This window comes from Jaculus jaculus, chromosome 10 (assembly GCF_020740685.1).
Source record: "Jaculus jaculus isolate mJacJac1 chromosome 10, mJacJac1.mat.Y.cur, whole genome shotgun sequence".
NCBI lineage: Eukaryota > Metazoa > Chordata > Mammalia > Rodentia > Dipodidae > Jaculus > Jaculus jaculus.
The window spans coordinates 45,748,069-45,768,536 of NC_059111.1; the positions used below are offsets into that span (position 1 = coordinate 45,748,069).

Genomic DNA, 20,468 nt, shown 5'->3' on the forward strand with positions numbered 1-20,468 from the left:
GTCATGGCAAGCCCATTCTCTCTATAAATTTGCCTCTCTTGCAAATAAATAAAAGTAAAATTTAAAAAAAAGAAGAAGTATGAAAGAGCTGGAGAAATGGGTCACTGATTAAAAGTGCTTGCTTACAAAGACTGACCCAGGTTCATTTCCCTAGTAATGACATAAAGCCAGATGTACAAAGTATGACATATGTCTGGAGTTCATTTGCAAGAGGACCTAGTATGTCATTCTCTCTCTCCCCCGTCTCTCCTTATAACACAAAAATACACACACATAAATAAATACATAAAAATAAAATAAACATTAAAATTAATCTTTACATCTTTATGTAAATGTTAAGAACTTCTAAGTAATTTTTTAACCCTATAAAATTTTTGGAGGCAGAATGTAAAAATTCAGAAAATTGTTACAAATTGAGTATTTCAATTTTTTATGACTAGTTGAAATACAAGACAAGCCCAAATGTTGTATAGGTAGGTCAAAACTTTGGTAGAAATCTATATTCTTTCCATCTTACAGAATCAGAACATAGAGGCTGGTGCAACCATTCCTAAAATAAAGAAGGTATCCTGAAAAAGCAAGAATACAGAAATACTAAAATTCATATGCCAACTCCATCAGTCTCTTACTAACTGCTGAATCTTGCAAGTATGGGGAACTCAAAGCAACTTGGAAATAAATGTGAGAAACTAAGCCAAACTTCCTCAAACAGGGAAAAAGTGGGGTATGGCTTGAAAATATGCAAGGTAATTTATATATTTTTAAGAACATTATTGATTGCAAATAAAAGGGTGTAGAAATTCAATAAGTAAAAATTTCCAAAGACATAGTGAAAATTACTCAGATAAGAAGAACCAATAAGCTGGGCATTTGTGGCTCATGCTTCTAATCTAGAATATATAAATAAGTTCTGAGACCAATATATGTACATGTATGTGTATATATATATATTTGTACAGCCTTTAATGACACCCAATGGCTCCGCATTATCAAGGTTAAATGTTGTGTATATGTTTCTGATAACTGAAAATATCTCATCTGTTTTACAAGCCATGTGAAATACTACTGTGCCATTTAATGAACAGTTCTGTAAGAAACTCTCAGCCAGCTCATCCTCAGGTGGTCCTCAGACAAGCCAAGCCTGTCTACCTGGATTCCTTTGACCACAAAAAACACCAGTTTGCTGTGGGCTCACTTCTCATTAATTCCTTACTTTTATACTTTCTCCCCAATGTTCTCTTCCAAGACTATTTTCATGCACTCCTGGGTCCATTAGAATAATTCCCCTCTCTGGGAGAGACTCTCTAACTGCCACAAGCCATAACTTACTGTCCCATTCAATAGGAAATAGTAAGCAATAGTAAGTTATAGTGCCTACATATAAGAGGGAGAAATAAAGGAGGATAGGATTAGGGTAACTGTACCCCTCAAGGTAAAAAGGGCAATAAAGTTTTTCTTATCTTATTCCCAGTTCCAAAGAACTGTTTGTTAATGCATGTGCTGCATGCCTGGCTCTGCAAAAGATAGGCTTTGCTCTCTTTGATGCAGGTCAAGTTATGTCTCTCTGCCTGTCCAGCTCTCAGCTGACCAGAGTTAAATGCCTGATCAACCTTTCCATAATCAGGACAAGTTGTGTGAAGACACCCACTCTCCTTTGGTGCATAAATATTTCCTCTCCTAATTATTGTTCCCCAGTCTTGATTGTTCCACAGGTGTAACTCTACAAGAAAAAAGTCTACAAACTCCTCCTGAACCAACCAAAAAAAGATTTCCATCCCTCTGCTGGTGGGCCTTGGCATGACACTGTCTCTAGATGCCTCTGGTGACCAACCACCTCAAATCTCTCCAGAAACAATAGTACTTCCTTGCGGGTTTGGTACTTCAAAACTGTCTAGCCTTAGACTTCATTACTGCTGAACACAGGGGAGTGGGGTATGTATGGTCTTGGGAAAATAATATAGTTCTTTTTGTTGTTGTTGATGTTGTTGTTGTTGTTGTTAATGAATCAAAAGCTGCTTGACTGCTACAAGCCTGAGGACCCTACCACCTGGCTTCTACTTAGCCCCCTCCCTACTATAGGAACACTACTGCTTGTAGGCCCTGTCTTATCAAATTTCTCTGATAACAAATAATTAATATGGCTATGGATGCTACTAATCTGGTACTTGTACACCACCTAACTCTTGCTGGACCTACAGTCAATTATAAAAACAAAAAACAAAAAACAAAAAAAAACCAAAACTCATTCAGGATGACACTGCCCCATTATAAAAACAAAGAGAGAGTTGTTGGGCACTTCCAGGCACAGACTGAAGCCTTCAGGAGAGGAGTCTGAGCTACCAGGCACAGCTAAGGACCCCCAGACTGCAGGAGGCCACTCCATCTTCAAGCCCAGTACACCTGAACTTAGGCTTTGACCATAACCCTGTCACCTTTGGCCAGTTGCCTAGGAAATTCCTTATCAGCCAGCAGCCTTCACATAACCCATCCCCTTGATGCCCTCTTCCTGCCACTAGATCAGGTGCCCCACCCCACCCCCCCACCATTGCCTATGAGCGGGAATTAGTGTCCCCATATCAGACATAGGCTAGCAACCTTTAAACCCACCAATTCCCTTAGGGACCTCTTCCGGCCTTCAACTCTTATAAATCCATTTCCCTGACAATAAGCTGAGAGCTGTTCATGGAAACTATCTCCTCAAAGTCTTTACTTTCATGTGCTCACCTTCATGGTTGCCTGGGACTCTTTGGGGGACCGTAGCCAGCCCAAGGGCCCAGGAACCCCCACTAAATGGCTAAAAATGAGAACATTTTTATCTAAATTGTGAAATAAGACAAGAGTGTATGTCATTTTCTCTCTAAATATAGTGCTCAAACTCTTAGCTATAGAAATGAGACAACAGAAAGAAATGAAAGGAACACAAATAGGAAAAGAAATCTTTGAAGATGGATTTTCCTATACCTGAAAAATCCTATAAACCTCATAAGAAAACTATTAAACCTTATAAATGCTTTCACCAAAATATCAAGATGTGACATCAACATATAAAAATCAGTAGTTTCTATTTATACCAGCAACAGACTCACTGAGGAAGAAGTTAGTCAAAATTCCCACTCACAAAATCAATAATAATAATAATAACAATGGAATACCTAGGAATAAGCCTAACAAAAAGAGCAAAGACTCATAACTGAAGATTTAAGACACAGAAAAAAGAAACTGTAAATGACAGTAGATGATGGGCATTGATGGGCATAATTGTCCTTCAATTATGAATATAATGTTAATGATGCTACTGAAAGCAATCCATAACAAAATTCCAATGTCATTCTTTAACATTCAATGTTTTGTCCCCAGCTGATGTCAGATCATGTATGTGCTAAGTTCATCAAAATATTAATGAGAAATTAAGAGGAAGTAGGTCATGGGTGGTGTTCCTTTGAAGAGTACATCTTGTCCCCATCTACCTCACCTCATTCTTGCATCCTTGTCTGCTAAGGGATGAGCAGATTTGCTCACATGCTTTTCATGTTTATGTTCTACTGTAGCCCAGACACAATGGAGCCAAGTAGAAATGTGAACAACATATATTGTTCCTTTCTTAAATTTTTATGTAACTTGGGTATTTTGTTAGAGTAATGGGAAGAGACTTACAGAGCATATATCATGATTAATAAAACTGAAGCATATATATGTATACATTATTATGTTAGATGTAAAAGGGAAGCTTTCATAGTTTTCTGTTCTGAGTTCGTACTCCATCTTTAAGGACAATCTACAACATTTACAAAAAAAAATCTACCTCTCAAGTTTGTTTATAAGAATATAGAATGTAAATGAAATGGTAGGGTATGTACTGAACTGAGGTTTATTTGTGAGTCAGATGAACCTGCACCTATAAGATAAATACCTCCACAGGACACTCTGCATATGCAAGAATGGAAAGATTTTATAAAATCTTTTAAGTAAGTTCACCAGATAGATGAAATTATTCCTTTAGATATTTGGTCTTTGTACATTCTTATTACTTTATCATCCAGCTATACAACCATTAAAAACTGCTACCCCAATCAGTGGCTGGAGACCTTAAGAGTCTCATAAATACTGCAGAAGATAAAACTAATTGTGAGGAGGATTATCTGCCTTTCACCTACCATGTCTCTCACTTTCAGAGTCTTCTGACTCAAAGGAAAATGATAAACCTTAAGATGCCTCTACATGCTTCATGGAAAAAAATCATAAATTTCAAATCAACAGATCTGGCTAAATGTATCAATTATGCTCAACAAACTACCCCATAAGCACTGCTCTTAATGTTCATACCCATATACTGATTGAGGGGGATATGATGGAGAGTGGAGTTTCAAAGGGGGAAAGTGGGAGTAAGGAGGGAATTACCATGAGTTATTTCTACAATTATGGAAGTTGCCCATGAAAATAAATTTAAAAAATAAATAAATAAAAATTTAAAAAATTAAACATAATATTCCTCAACCCTGGACCCAGAGACTTAAAGGAATTCAGTCTTGAGGACACTCCCCTGTAACACACCATACACTGTTAAAAAAAAAAAAAAAATGAGGAAGGGCTTGAGACATGGCTTAGCAGCTAAGGTGCTCACCCGCAAAGCCAAAGGACCTTGGTTCAATTCCTCAGTACCCATGTTAGCCAGATGCACAAGGTGGGACATGTATCTGAAATTTGTTTGCAGTGGCTGGAAGCTCTGGCGTGACCATTCTCTGTCTCTCTCTCTCTCTCTCTCTCTCTCTCTCCCTCTCCCCACTTCCTCTTTCCCTCTCTCAAATAAATAAATTAATTAATATAAAATTTTTAAAAATGAGCAAATGAGAAGGGGGAACACAGTTAAAGAGTCCAATGTAAAATATGGGACAGGCCCAATCAAAGGATAAGGAAATAGATATTCAAACTTGAAAGGAAAAAGTAATAATTTCTTAACTCACTTGTCTTCTGTTTAAAAAGGAAAATGATGGGCTGGAGAGATGGCTTAGCGGTTAAGCGCTTGCCTGTGAAGCCTAAAAACCCCGGTTTGAGGCTCGGTTCCCCAGGTCCCACGTTAGCCAGATGCACAAGGGGGCGCACGCGTCTGGAGTTCGTTTGCAGAGGCTGGAAGCCCTGGCACGCCCATTCTCTCTCTCTCCCTCTGTCTGTCTTTCTCTCTGTGTCTGACGCTCTCAAATAAATAAAAAATTAAAAAAAAAAAGGAAAATGATAAGATTGTAAAGATATATAAAATCTGTGGCCACTTTAATTTTTAGTTATGTTTTCTGTATAACAACTTAAAGCATGAATTTGTGTGAATGTGAATGTTTTAATGATATATTAAAAAGCCTTGTATAAATATATACTTAAGTAGTCCTAATTTTTTAAACCTGTCAAAATGTTCACTTTAGATTTACTATATATTTTATAAAATCTTTAACATTACTTGTTTGGGTGATATAATATTCATTAGAGTCTTCAGATGGAAGTTTCATCTGGCTACAAAGGTTAATATTATATGCATCTATTTTGATGATTTCCTTCTAAAATTAGTTTTACAATAATTATATTTATTCAATAGTCATAGCTAATAAAAATACTAAATACCTCTAATACACATTGAAGGTTTTTTAATTATACTGATTAAAATAGATTTTTATTTCAGTATTTCTATACAAGTTACCAATTTAAAGTCTTTATTTCATAAACTTGGAGATTTTTATGTTAAATGTCTTTGTGACAAGTAGGAATTTAAAAGCTTCACTTCCCAAAAGCAACATTCAGAATTTGACTCGGCCAATATGTATGTATGTATGTATGTATGTATGTATGTATGTGTGTATACACACACACACACACACACACACACACATATATATATACATATATATATATACATACATATATATATATATGTATAGATAGATAGATAGATAGATAGATATGGTGTTTATATTTTATATTGCTTATATAATAGCATATTAATTTACAGATAAATGGTCATATAAAAATACTGTTGTTAATCCAGATTCCTTCTAAAGTCTAAAAATCCAAAAACTGATGTCTAAAATTGCCCAAAAGACAATGACTTATTTCTGTTTCTGCTATCCTTAAATAATTAACATATTTGACTGAACAATAGATTTGAATACAGAGGTATACAGACTAGCCATTGAAACATGTTTTATAACAAAAATGTCAAGATATTATCCTGCCCTGTTTTGGGGATTACTTAACTGTTATGAAGATAATAATAATTTAATTTCAAACTGACAACAAATTTATAAGCTATAAAATTTATTTGGTTTTTGTGACTAGGAATATATATCTATGTATGTGTATAAATAGATAGATGATAGATAGATAGATAGATAGATAGATAGATAGATAGATAGATGGATAGATGGATAGATAGATACTATCTTGCTAATATGGTAACGATGCCTTATAAATGAGTTATCATATAAACTAAAATATAATAAATTACCTTAAATCTTTCTCAATTTAAGACATTTTTCAGGAGGCTCTATACTAAAATAACACCAGGGAAATTAACAACCCTCTGTAAATTAGGATAGCTAACTTTTAATGTCAAATGGCTATTGGAATTCAGAAAATAATTAAAAATATAGACGGGGGCTGGAGAGGTAGTTTCGTGGTTAATCGCTTGCCTGTGAAGCCTAAGGACCCCGGTTCTAGGCTCAGTTCCCCAGGACCCATGCTAGCCAGATGCACAAGGGGGCGGACACATCTGGAGTTCGTTTGTAGTGGTTGGAGGCTCTGGCACACCCATTCTCTCTCTCTCTGTCTGCCTCTTTGTCTCTCTGTCTGTCCCTCTCAAATAAATAAAAGTAATATATATATATATATATATATATATATATATATATACAGGAAAAATACTAAATGCTTCTACTCTAAGAATATTTTAAAACAAGGTCAGTGAACTTACTTGGAGCCCTAAGAAACTCTCCCTGGAACAATTCAGCTAGATTCAGACCAGAAGCGTCAAGGCCTGAGTGCCTCCCACCGCAATGCGTGCACACACACACACACACACACACACACACACACAGACACACACACACAGAGAGAGAGAGAGAGAGAGAGAGAGAGAGAGAGAGAGAGACAGAGGGAGAGAGAGAAAGAGTATCCAAACACACTCTCCATTTAAAAATAGAAAGGTGAAAGCTGGCTTGGCTTGGCTTGCAGGGCCTCGCAGTTATGAAATGGCTAGGCCAGGGATAGGGGAAGTTTGCTATTTGAGCTACTGGGAAGTCCCATCTCTCCTCAACCTGATGCTGGGAGAGGGATTAAATGATGAAAAAAGACCAACTAAGATAAAAGTCTTTCTACACATTTATGCCAAGACCTCTGAGTCTTTTTTGTTCTTTAGCTTTTGGCTCTGAGAGAAATTTCAAAATTTGTTGTTTCCCATGAGTTTTATTTGACAAAACATAAAGATTTAAATGCTTATTTATATAGTGTTGGTTTTAACTTGCTTTTAAAATGGTTTACAAAAAATATCTCATGTTAGTTTGTCATATTAAATACAAGCCTTAGATTATGCCCATCTATTCTCAAATAGAGGATACAGCCCAGTGTGGTGGCGCACGCCTCTAATCCCAGCACTCGGGAGGCAGAGGTAGGAGGATCGCCGAGAGTTTGAAGCCACCCTGAGAATACATAGTGAATTCCAGGTCAGCCTGAGCTAGAGTGAGACCCTAACTTAGAAAACAAAAACAAAAAACAGTACAGCCTGTATATGCATGCTTGAAAATATTATAAAACAGATCTGGTTGCCACTTTTTTAAAGTATATTTAGAGAGATTTTGATGATATAAATAACACAGAGAAAAAACTTTTAAAACTTTAAATATTCATATTAAAATGTTTAATTGTATGTTTTGTGCAAAGAAAGTTTCTGTATAGATTTTCAATAATGAGGTGGTTAAATCTTTGCTAGATTGTGCCAATGTACTTCTCATCGATTGGTAATGAGATAAATAAGTTAAGTATGATTTCTTTTAGTAGTCCTATAAAACATGATTAATAAGTTCTGTTTATTAGGATGAGATAAAATTCATTCTGGCTCTACTATAAAAACCTGTCATACACCTTACACTTCCATTTAACAAAATAAATTATTTGCTATAAATCTGTTATTATGCGTTATCATTTAATCTGACCACAGATTCACAATATGTTGCTATTTGTTTAGCATTATTGAAAACTGCTATTATACCAAAGCATCCTATCTCACTGTTTTTTTACTGGTACAGAAACTAATTTGTCAAAAAAGAAACCCAACATATATTACCCACATATGCTTCCGTTAAAGCTACCCGAGCTGCTATTAGAAGGCAACACTCACACTGATCAGCTGGTATCACTTGCCACTGTGATAAAAGCTCAAAATTTACATTCTCTCACCCATGCTCCAACAACCTATTTACATCATAAATTCTCTTTACCTGAAACTCAGGCTGTTAGTATTGTCATATCTTGCCCTTCCTGTGCCCCATTTCATACTCCTTCATTTTTAGGGAAAACTAATCCATGAGGGTTCAAACCTAATGATATCTGACATATGGATGTTACACATATACCCAACTTTGGTCACCTCTCTTATGTTCATGTTATAGTAGACATGTTTTTAGGATTGACCTTGGCTACTACTCAATCAAAGAAAGAATTTAAATATGCTAACTATAATGTTCAGGAATGACTAAGACCAGGAGACCACTCTGAGGCAAAAATGGAAGCTTTTATTCAGGAAAACAGGAGCTGCCAGGACTTTCAAGAGCAGAGTACAGCCAGCTTTGAGATTATAGATAGTGGGCTATATAGAGTCCTTCACCTGGGGGAAGATGAGGAAGGTAAATAGCTAGGGTGTGAGACCAGAACAGTGACCAGGTGGGAGATAAGGAGGCAAGAAACCTAGACCTGGGAAATTGTTAAGCAAGAAAGGGAAATGGATGGGTGGTTCCCTGAGGAAAGTGGATGACCCACGTCCTTATGTCTCTGTCTCCCTCCTGCTGTCCTCCATGACTCCATTTTATCCTGACCTAATGACTAAGGACTTTTGCTATTTCAGGACTGCCCATAACATTAAAACTTAAAAGGCTCCTTCTTATGCTAGTGCTCAATTTACTTGCTTTCTTGCTAATTGACATATAATGCATACTACTGGAATTCCATACAATCTACAAGGTCAGGCTATTGCAGAATACAAAAGTCATACTCTGAAATTATACCTTACAAAACAATAAGGGGGAAATTACAATATCCACAGTTGTAGTCATATTGTCATTGAGGGCAGAAAACACCTGAAAAAGAGCAGCTTGTGGAAAGAAAGGGTTTATTTTGGCTTACAGACTTAAGGAGAACCATGATGGCAGAGGAAATGATGGTATGAGAAAAGGGTGGGAATCACCTCCTGGTAGTTATCAGGTGGACAAGGAGCAGGAGAGTATGTCAAACACTAGCAAGGGGAAGCTGGCTATAATATCCATAATACTGCCCCCAACGATGCATTACTTCTAGGAACCTCCAAGTCCCAGATTGCCACCAGCTGGAGACCTAGGATTCTGAACACATAAGTTTATGGAGAACACCTGAATCAAACCACCACACCACCAAAGAAAGGGCTATGGCATTATATGCTATAAATTAGGAAATTTTGGGTGATGATGGACACTCAGTGCAGCAGAACTGGACCAATGAGGCTCCAGTTGCAGTCCCTTAGCCTATTTAGTGGAAAGACATTAGGAGTAATGATTGGAAGCCAAACCATGTTAATGTATGGGGTCAAAATTTTTCTTGTGTATCCATAGCAGCTGAGGAGATGTGGGTACTGGAACGAAGAATGAAGCCTTGACATGTAGCGACAGCATCAGTGACAAAACTTTGATGTTGGAGAAAACTTGGAGGCATCCTTCAAAATAATGCATATTATAATTCCAAAACAAGAAAGCAGTCCTCCTCAGACACAACAAACTTTGATCCACACTTGGGGGCAAATGAAAAAACTCACCCAAGAGGCTGAACAGCAGATTAAAAATGCCAGATATTGCCAGGTATGGTGGTGCATGCCTTTAATCCCAGCACTTGGGAGGCAGAGGTAGGCGGATTGCCATGAGTTTGAGGCCACCCTGAGACTACATTGTGAATTCCAGGTCAGCCTGGGCTAGAGCGAGACCCTACCTCAAAAAAAAAAAAAAAAAATCCAGACAGGATCTGAACCCTATGTCTCTGTTTCTAATGATGTTTGCTCTTATTTACTGTTATTGGGTCCAACTGTTGAACTGTTGTAAGTTCCCCTTTGATTTTGAATTGTACATTTTTTTCTTTTCAGAGATGATGGTGGGCCCTATTAGATGATATAAGGGTGGGAGGGAAATATTCAGTCAGGTTAATATGTTAGGCCCATGGAGAAATTTCATTGATCTAAGAGTAATAATGCTCAATATGGTATGTATAAACAGACAACTATGCTTAAGATGCTGGGTTATATAGTTATGCAAAACTGAAGAAGGGCTCTAATGTAGACACTACTTACTCTACTGTTGGCAACAATATTAATTTGTCTTTAGATAATCTTGAACCTAGTAATTATCAGAATCTTTGGACCCAATTAGCAGTCAATACTACAAATAAGAGTGCATTTTCCATTTAGGTGGGGACATCTGTGGAGAAATTATTAGCTATATATCTCATAGGATTATCTGTTAGACATGATAAATATGCTAATATTATGAAAGATAGCCTCACTCATCAGGTAAGCCTTATTTCCCAGGTTGAACCCATGTTGCTCAATTCTTTTCCTCTGCAACACTAGAGCTTGTGCATTGGCTGTACTAAGTTGCCTACCCCTGACAATTGTTCCATTGAGCATGATGTCTCCCTTCCTGCTGGGAAGAAACTCCTTATGGGATGGGTTTTTCTTTGTAGACTTGTTGCGTATCAATCTTTACCAGCCCATTTTTCTGGTATTTCCTTGCTAAGATGACTTTTTTTTTCATTTGTTGTCCACATTACCCCATTCACAACATGCCACCAATGGGCTTCCTGCTAACTGTGATGATCAATTGCATTTTATGAGAATTCCCCAAATAGCCATTATGGCTGCTTTTGTTTTACCACTATGGGGTTTAGTAGTAGGATTGCAATGAAAAATTACTCGATTAGACTGTGTATTTAATAAAACAGCTATTTGTACTTCCCAGGTCTTGGCTGAGCTCAATCCAAAAATAAAGGAACTCTGAACATCAGTCCTTCAGAACTGGGCTATTACTGAGTTTTTTCATAAAACATCATTTAAGACATGAGTGCTTTCAAGGAGTGTGCTGTTTTGATATCACTGGCAATTCTAATATTATTCAACAACAATTAAACCAAGGCATACAGAGGTAGATAAGATTCATCTCTAGGGCTGGAGAGATGGCTTAGCGGTTAAGCGCTTGCCTGTGAAGCCTAAGGACCCCGGTTCGAGGCTCGGTTCCCCAGGTCCCACATTAGCCAGATGCACAAGGGGGCGCACATGTCTGGAGTTCGTTTGCAGTGGCTGGAAGCCCTGGCACGCCCATTCTCTCTCTCTCCCTCTATCTGTCTTTCTCTCTATGTCTGTCGCTCTCAAATAAATAAATAAAAAATGAACAAAAAATATTTTAAAAAAAATAATAAATAAATAATAAAAAAAAGATTCATCTCTAGCTTCAAGTTAGCCAAAGATGTCTCCTACTTCTGAAATAGGGAAGTTGTTGTCTACTTTATTTTGTATAACCTGTTATTTGCATAAACTCTGCATGCACCCTATACAGTGAACTGTTCTAATAAAAGTTCTGCAAGCTGCTGCCTCAGGGATCATGAGCAGAAGAAATTTTCTAGACATGGAGTTCCCTGGTTCGTTGACTTACCCCAGTCTCAATTACTCAGCACAGGTCATTCAAAACGTTGAAACAGGTTAAGTTGGTGCCAGTAGATGATGATTCTATCAGTTGCAAATAGCTAAATAAATCTAGGAACAGTGTCCACAAGGGATCTCAATGTTTCAAGCAGAAAATTGTCAATGCCTACAAATTTCCTCCTTGTTCATGAATAGTCTGTAACTAATACTTATAATTACAATCTCACACATCAACTTACATTTATATAGACAAATCCATTACTATTTTTCATTATCTGTCATCAGCAATGTCCAGGAAGATCAAAAGTTCAAAGCCAATATGAGGTTGAGTGAGTTCAAAGCTAGTAGGGACAACTCAATGAGATCTTATCTTAAAATGAAAAGCTAAAAAGGGTCCAGGGGTGGAGCTAAGCAGGTTTCCCCCTTCAGTAGCCAGACTCTCTGACTATAACTGCTCTCAGGAATCGTGAACACCACCTTGAAGCTCTAGATCTGCCTGGACTCTGTCCCCAGCCTCTTGGATTGGGGTGGGGGGGGGGTGCTTGGGACTTATCTCAGTGGAGGATAATTTCCTAGCATGAATGAGGCCTTGGGTTCAATCCCTAGTACAAGAAAAAGGAAGTAAAAGGAGGTGGTCCAAAATATCTTTGGAGACTTATTCTTATTTCTTCTACCTTTACCATGTAGGTATAATGTCTTTGAGTAAAATGTCAGTTACACTGGCAGATGCCATTTATTAAAATTCATAGTGCTTTACATTTATGACTTATGCAAGATTCTGCAGTTATATTGTGCATTTAAAAGCTAAAGTTTTGAGGGCTGGAGAGATGGCTTAGTTGTTAAGTCACTCACCCATAAAGCCTAAAGACCCAGGTTTGATTCTCAAGTACCCACATAAGCCAGATATACTAGGTGATGCATGTGTCTACAGTTCATTTACAGTGGCTTAGAGGCTCTGGCATGCCAATTCATTCTCTCAATCTCTCTGCCTCTTTCTTTCTCTCTCTCTCTCAAATTAATAAGTATTTTTCAAACATTAAAGTTATGAAATACAATAAGTATATTAATTAAGTCATATTTCTTCATATTTTGTGATATATAAATTATATTATTTCTCACTTGATAAGAAAGAAAAAAACTGTTTATATTTATATTTCTTAATTTCATGGTCTGTGGTTCTCAGCTAAATAAGTTAGGCAATTGTTCCACATACTGTCTTCCAACTTGAGGATACTTAATTCATAACATCACGTTTTTTAAAAAATAAAAAAGTCTAGAGCTGGAGAGATAGCATAATGGTCAAGGCACATGCCTAGAAAACCTAATGACCCAGGTTCAATTCTCCAGGTCTCACATAAGCCAGATGCACATGATGACACGTGTCTGGAGTTAGTTTGCAGTGGCTAGAGGCCCTGGCATGCTCATTCTCACTCACTAGCTATCCCTCTCTCTCCCTTACTATGTCCCTAATAAAAAAATAAAAAAGTCTAAATATATGAAAATGTTGAGTAAATATAGCAGTTGAGCTTTAACACAAAAAAGCTCCAGTGTGTTCTAGAAGACATTAATTCTTTTGCATGTAAATAAATGATGTAGGAAAGCAAGAACAATCTGATCAAATAAACTTAGGAACTAATGGGCTAAATAAAACTGAACAGCTTTGTCTACTACAGGAATGACGGAACTGAATATTATCAGAATAATATGTATGAATGAGCACTAGCTAAACTAACTAAAGTGACATTTTTTCTTTATAATAATAAAATAACTCACAAAAAATGAAGACTTAGGCACTAAGGTAAACTGTGCCATGAGGCAGATCATTTCTGAAGCTTTAAGTTTCATTTCAAACATTTGTAGCCATAAAAATAGAAACAAAGGATGGATCTTTTTCATTATGCTGTGGAACCTTCAGGATGAGGTTTCCTGGGAAACATAATTCACAGAGCATACAACTTTTCCCCCATGCTATAGCTCTAAAAATGGCACTTCTAGAAGCTTTAGCTGTCACCTATCCTCACAATACAGTCATGAATCTGGTAGTTTTTACATTCAACAAATGTGCACAATAACTGAGAATAGGGCCTAACGAAACAAAGAAAATGGTCCTCATGAATTCACTGCAACAAGATATGTAATGAATCTATTAAAAGACTTTCCAAAAAGACAGACTTACCTGCAGTTCTTACACTAAGCAGCCACCAAAAGTAACCACTTAATTTGAATTACATATAATATGTGAATAAGTAATAGAGATAGGAAGAAAAGATGTTTACTATTGTTATATACTCTGAGACACTTCAGACTAAAGTGAAGAGAAGGCCAGTGAATGAAATTGGGATGAGTTTATAGAAGAACTTTGTAATACGTTTATAAAACCAAGAATTTCCTTAACTTATGATTTAGATTCATCTATTTTTCGTGACTAACACTTTAGTTCTTATGACTCCAATTAATACCAATAATAAGTAATGTACCAAGAAAAGCTCTTACTTGGAAAGTGTAAAATACATATTTGGAAGAGAACAGCTGTGTCCTTTACTATAATCCAACTGGACTCATTAAGAGATGAAATCATAATTATTAACTCTGCATTATTTTTTGTTTCTATAACTTCCATAAATACAGAAACTGTAACTGAAATGAACTTTCATTTTCTAAAAATTTATTTTCACTTTGCAGAAGTATTTCTTCAAGTACTTGTTATTATATATGTTTAGCAATTTTATGTAACATTAATATTGTATCAAACTGTAGTCTGTTTTCTTTAATCCACAAGAATGAATCTGATTCAGGAAGCCTTTTAGTTGACATATAAAACACTGACATATTCAAGATGTGATTCAGACTTATCATTTGCATATTTGTATAGCAGTATATACACTCAAACTATGTTAAATATAGCAGCATTCAGTAATTTTCACTCATGTTATCTTTTAGAAAATGGTAAAAACAGTTAAGTAAAGGAGAAGCTGTAGCTTTTGGAAATATTTTGTTTTATTTAAAAATCTTCTAAATCTTTGACATAAATATAAAAACGAATAAAAAATGCTTCCAAATTATGCAGCAATTTGGTGACATATTAAAAAATTATCTAAATTGATTTAGGACATTATTTTCTCTGGCATCATTCATGGGTAGGCCAAAATAAAAATGTAGATGCTTCAAAGAAACACAAAACTGAATTAGATATTTATTATTAATAAGAAGTCTATTCCCAGTTATTTGAGAGACTTTGCTAAAATAGTATGCTCATGGATACTCTGTGCTACATAGCAAGACCTTGTCTCAAACAAAAGTGGGCCTGGAGAGATACCTCAGTGGGTAAAGTACTTGCCATGCAACTATGAGTACCTGATATCAGTACCCAAGAACCATGTAAAGCTGTATGTTGTAGCACTAGTGTCTATAATCCCAGCATACCAATACCAGTGAAAAGGAAGCTGGATACAGGAAAATCTGCCAGAAGTCTGTGGACCTCATATCCTGGTGAATAGAGTAGTGGAAAATGATATACCAAACAAGGTAGAAGATAAAGATTGACATTGGAAAGTTATCCTCCAACCTCCACATGCATGCTATGGTGTGTGCATGCCTATACTCACACACATGGATACATATACACACAGACATTGTCTACTCACAGCATGCTGATATTAAATATACAAGCAGAAATTATCAAGAGAATATGAGCAAAACGAATTCAATAATATAAACAGAGAATATAAAAATAATCCCAAGATTGTAAGAACAGCTCAGCATCTGATAATAAATCAATGTAAATCATAATATTGTGAGATATATAAAAAACACATCTGAACATTTTCAATAATGCAAAAAATGTTTGATAAATCAATACCTCATGAATTGATATTTTCATACAATGCAAGCTCAAAAAAGTAGGAGTAGAATATTTCCATGACTAAAAAATAACAAGTGGGCTGGAGAGATGGCTAAGCAGTAACTTTGCTTTCCTGCAAAGCCAAATAACTAGGGTTCAATTCCCCGGAACCCACATAAAGACAGATGGACAAAGTGTCACATGCATTATGAGTTCGTTTGCAGTGGATAAATGCCTTGGTGAATCCATTCACTCCCTCTCCTCCTCTCTCTCTCTTTGTAAAAAAAATAAATGAAATACACTTTTTTAAAAAGGAACAATAAAATGGGAAAAAAATAAAGATTAGGAAAGAAATTAATGAAATAGAAACAAAAAATCCAAAGAATTAATTAAAGAGTTGGTTCTTTGAAAGGATAAACAAGATTGATAAACACTTAGCAAATCTGACCAAAAGAAAGAGAGAAGAGACACAAATTAATAAAATCAGAGATGAACAAGGTAACATCACAACAGATGCCAGAAAAATTCAAAAACATCATAGGGACATACTATAAAAAGCATATACTCCACAAACTATGAAAATCTGAAAGAAATGGATGATTTCCTTGATTTATATGACCTACCTAAATTAAATCAAGATGAGATTAATCACTTAAATAGACCTATAACAATCATGGAGACCCAAACAGTAAAATCTCCCAACTAAAAAGAGCCCAGGCCCAGAAGGATTCACTGCTAAATTTTACCAGACCTTTAGAGAAGAGCTAACACCATGGCTTCTTAAGCTTTTCCATAAAATAGAAAAAGAAGGAATCCTACCGAATTCCTTCTATGAAGCCAGCATTACCCTGATACCAAAACCAGGCAAAGATAGCAAAAAAAAAAGAAAAAAGAAAAAAAAGAAAATTACAGACCAATCTCCCTCATGAACATAGATGCAAAATTCTCAACAAAATTTGGAAAACATAATACAAGAGTGTATCAAAAAGATCATTCACCCTGACCAAATAGGCTTTATCCCTGAGATGCAGGAATGGTTCAATATATGCAAATATATAAATGTAATACATTATATAAATGGATTGAAGGACAAAATTCACATGATCATCTCATTAGATGCAGAGAAGTCTTTTGACAAAATACAACATTCCTTCATGATAAAAGTCCTACAGAGACTGGGAATAGAAGGAACATATCTTAATATATTAAAGGCTTTTTATGACAAGCTTACAGCCAACATATTACTAAATGGGGAAAACTGAAAGCTTTTCCATTAAAATCAGGAACAAGACAAGGGTGTCTACTGTTTTATTTAATAAAACTTTTATTTAATATGGTACTGGAAGTCTTAGCCATAGCAATAAGGCACATAAAAGGGATACAATTTGGAAAGGAAGAAATCAAGTTATCATTATTTGCAGATGACATGATTCTATATATAAAGGACCCTAAAGACTCTACTACCAAACTGTTAGAGCTGATAAAAACCTACATCCATGTAGCAGGATACAAAATAAATACACAGAAATTAGTAGCCTTCATATATGCTAACAACAAACACACAGAGGATGAAATCAGAGAATCAATCCCATTCACAGTTGCATCAAAGAAAATAAAGTACCTTGGAATAAACCTAACCAAGGAAGTAAAGAATCTCTACAATGAGAACTTTAAAACACTCAAGGGAGAAATTGCAGAAGACACTAGAAAGTGGAGAAACATCCCTTGTTCCTGGATTGGAAGAATCAATATTGTGAAAATGGCAATCTTACCTAAAGCAATCTACACATTTAATGCAATCGCCATCAAAATTCCAAAGGCATTCTTCAAGTAAATAGAAAAAACAATCCAAAAATTCATTTGGAATCACAAAAAACCTTGAATATCTAAAATAATACTGAGCAACAAAAATAAGGCTGGTGGTGTCACCATCCCTGATTTTAACATATACTACAGAGCCATAGTAACAAAAACAGCATGGTACTGGCACAAAAGCAATGGAACAGAATAGAGAACCCAGATGTAAGTCCAAGCAGCTATAGCCACCTGATATTTGATAAAAATGCCAAAAATACTCATCGGAGAAAAGACAGTCTCTTCAGCAAATGGTGTTGGGAAAATTGGATATGTATCTGCACAAGGATGAAAATAAATTCTTCTCTCTCTCCATGCACAAGAATTAAGTCCAGATGGATTAAAGACCTTAACATCAGACTGGAAACTCTGAAACTGCTAGAGGATAAAGTAGGGGAAACCCTTCAACATATTGGTCTTGGCAAAGACTTTCCGAATACAACCTCAGTTGCTCAGGCAATAAAACCGCAGATTAACCACTGGGACCTCATGAAAGTACAAAGATTTTGTACTGCAAAGGACACAGTGAAAAAAGCGTAGAGGCAACCTACAGAATGGGAAAAAATCTTCACCAGCTATATATCTGATAGAGGATTAATATCTAGGATATACAAAGAACTCAAAAAGTTAAATAATAAACCAAACAAGCCAATTAAAAAATGGGCTATGGAGCTAAATAGAAAGTTTTCAAAGGAAGAAATGTGGATGGCACATAAGCATCGAAAAAAAATGTTCTACGTACCAAGTCATTAGGGAAATGCAGATTAAAACTATATTAAGATTCCATCTCACTCCTGTCAGATTGGCTACCATCATGAAAACAAATGATCATAAATGTTGGCAGAGATGTGAAAAAAGAGGAACCCTTCTACACTGTTGGTGGGGATGTAATCTGGTCCAGCCATTGTGGAAATCAGTGTGGAGGTTCCTAAAACAGCTAAAGAGTGATCTATCGCATAACCCAGCTATAGCACTCTTAGCATATATTCTAAGGACTCATCTCATTTCCTTAGAAGTACATGCTCAGCCATGTTTATTGCTGCTCAATTTATAATAGCTGGGAAATGAAACCAGCCTAGATGTCTCTCAACTGATGAGTGGATAATGAAGATACGGTACATTTATACAATGGAGTTCTAATCATCAGTAAAGAAAAATGAATTTATGAAATTTGCAGAAAAATGGAAGGATCTAGAAAGTATTATACTAACTGAGGTAACCCAGGACCAGAAAGCCATGCGCCACATGTTCTCTCTCATATGTGGATCCTAGCTACAGATAATTGGGCTTCTGTGTGAGAAGAAAAAAACTCAGTAGCAGATGCCACTAAGCTAAAAACGAGATACAAAGGGAAGAGAAGGGAAGGGAGGAGGGTACTTAAAAGGTTGGTATTGTATATATGTAAATAGAAGAATAGATTAAAGGGGGTGAAAAGGCCTAAAGTGAGGTCAGGGGAGGAGATTGAGTAAAGTAAAGGTGTAAGGAGGGCTAATCAAAATCTGAGAGGATATAAATAAATCAAATGGGAATCCTTCAGTTTTGGACAATGGAACACACAGGAGCCATAGATCATTGCTAGAAAATTTTCAGTACCAGAGATGGGATACCTTCCAGTGAATTGTTGGCCAAGGTCTGTTGTCCCCAAAACATTATAGGCCATTGCCAGGTCCTTGGTTTCCCACCAGGAATAGATGGTAAGACTCTATTGCTGAAGACTCCACATACTTGGGCTGCAAGGCCACTGAGAAATCCTGCTGGAACTGAGCTGATAACCTCCTCCATGTAGACCAGCTGACAGAAAGTTGGAAGAAGCCATTCCACATGCAGTTCAATGGGAGAAAGAGATACCACCAGTGAAGATACTCAACAGTGGATACTGAAAGCCTTATAATTGGCCAGCCAGGCCAAATGAGCCAATGGGTGCAATAGTGTCATATCTATTATGGTGGAAACCAACTGCCCTCCAATTGGACTGGAAGCCCACTCCAAGGGAGGGAATACATCCCTGATACTGAAAACTTAAAACAGGAGTAGTCATGAGCCCTCGGATTGTAACAACTGCTGATGTCTGGATTAGGGTATATACTACGTTTATCAAACTTCCCAGTAAAAACTTCTCTTAATATTCATACCCTTATATTAATGCTACTCTCACTTTGGGTAGAGAATCTTCTCTTTTCAGAGGGTAGTGACCTTGGGACAACTCAGAAGGTATCATGGTGCTGGAAAGAAGTAACTAGAGTACCCAGTAACATTTTGATCACACCTTCCAAGGCTCAGGGTCTTATGCAGATTTGGTGGTGGAAAGAATGTAAGAGCAAAAGGAAGGGTTGGACTCCTTACAATGTGCTCCCTCCATACAAAAACTTGGCCTCGATATCCATGACCTCATAATGCCTGACACTACCTACATAAGACCATCATAAGAGGAGGGAAGGATCATGGCATCCAAATAGAGGAGAGACTTATTGAGATGGGGAGTGGATGTGATGGAGAAGGGAATTTCAAAGGGGAAAAGGGGGAGAGGGAGGTATTACCATGGGATATTTTTTATAATCATGGAAAATGTTTAATAAAATTAAAAAATATAAAATAAATGAAAAAAATAAGAAAAGTTTGGTGGCATAGCATATACATTTAGCCATACAATAGTAGTAGCTTCTCCCCTAGAGCTTATGACCTCCCCATTCATAGCCTTTTTTAAAAAAAAATTTTTATTTATTTATTTGAGAGCGTCAGACACAGAGAGAAAGACAGATAGAGGGAGAGAGAATTGGCGTGCCAGGGCTTCCAGCCTCTGCAAACGAACTCCAGACGTGTGCATCCCCTTGTGCTTCTGGCTAACGTGGGACCTGGAGAACCGAG

General features: G+C 36.5%; 1 pseudogene; it reads left to right on the top strand.

Annotated features, from left to right (window-relative positions):
- The first annotated feature begins 8,758 nt into the window (after window positions 1-8,758).
- LOC101605537 overlaps window positions 8,759-20,468 on the top strand; it is a 31,714-nt pseudogene continuing 20,004 nt past the window's right edge.